Below are 1,508 nucleotides of genomic sequence, written 5' to 3'. Positions count from 1 at the left end.
ACTAATGTAATTAATTTAATTAATTTTAGTCTAGATTCTAGACTAAAGAAATGATAGCTAGAGAAAGTGTTAATGTAGATTAAACCTGAAAATGTGTTGTGGGCACTTCCTCCCGTCCCCCCTCCGCCCCCAGCCATCTTTAAACAATTACCAACACTCCACTGTGTAATTCTGGGCAAGGTACTTATTTAACCTTGCTTAGCCTTATTTGTAAAATGGGCCAATAGCACCTACTTCACAGGATTGATAGGATATATTGGAATTATGCTTTGCCAACTTTAATGTAGCCTATAAAATGAGCTCTATTATTATTCAAATATTATGTAGGCTTATAGGATTTTGAATTGGAAGTATTCTTAGACACTATCTAGTTTCCTTATTTTATAGAGTAGGTAAGTATTTGATGGTTGCCATGTGGAAAATAGATTAAATATATTCTTGATAGTTCTAGAGGTGATCTTTAAATAGTATCAGATTTTAGCTTTTGGAAGATTTTTTAAAATGATTAGAGTTATCCAAAAATGGAATGACTTGTCTTATAAGGTAATTGGTTTCTTATCACTGGAGTTGTTCAAGCAAACACTGGGTAACTTATTTTTATGGATGGTGTGATATAAGTAGATTTCAGAATTAGTTAGAAGTTTGGAATAGATGACCTCCAAGATACTTTCCAACCTTACTGGAAAATTAAAGTTGTAATACCCTTTTCTACTTCACAGAAATATTGAGTATAAATTAGATAATACATATCAGTTGACAAGATTTGTTAAGGACCTGTTTTTGTAATAGTCTCTGGTACTAGGTGCTCAAGATGGAAAGATTACAAAGGCAAAGGAAACAAAGGCACTAAGATAAAAAATAAAAGAGACAGATAAAAAAACAGATAAAAACAAACAATCCACATTTCTCAAAGAGTTTACATTCTACCACAGTAAACAGCACAAAATCATAATAAATTCAGAGCATATAAAAGGCAAATAAAGTAATTTCAACATGTATTGTTTATAGTTGGGAGGATCTGAAAGAACATTCCTGGGTCTTTCCATCCCTTCTTCTCCAGCAGATTGCCTCTTCTATAATGCCTACTCTTACTGTCTATCCTTATCTATAAGCTGTCCCTCTCTATAAGCTCCTTCCCTGATGTCTAAAACATCCCATTTCTTTTCCATCCTCAAAAAACTTTGATCTATTTTTGTTAGCTGTTGTTCTGGGTCTCTTCTCCCTTTTGTGGCTAACCGTCTTGAGAAGACTTTCTAGAGTTGATGCTGCCACTTCATTTCTTTTCACTCTCTTCTTAACTTTCTACAATGTGGCTTCCAATCTCATCATTCCAACTGAATTACTCTTTCTAAAGTTACCAGTGTGCCCTTAATGTCAATTTTAGTGGCTGTTTCTCAGTTATCATCCTTCTTGACCTCTCTGCAAGCCTTTGGCACTGTTACTCACTTTCTTATCTTTGATAATATCTTTTTTAGGTTTTCAAGACAGGGCTCTGTCTTTCTTCTCTT

The sequence above is a fragment of the Gracilinanus agilis genome, chromosome 4, assembly GCF_016433145.1.
Source record: "Gracilinanus agilis isolate LMUSP501 chromosome 4, AgileGrace, whole genome shotgun sequence".
NCBI lineage: Eukaryota > Metazoa > Chordata > Mammalia > Didelphimorphia > Didelphidae > Gracilinanus > Gracilinanus agilis.
This window is presented reverse-complemented; position numbering follows the sequence as displayed.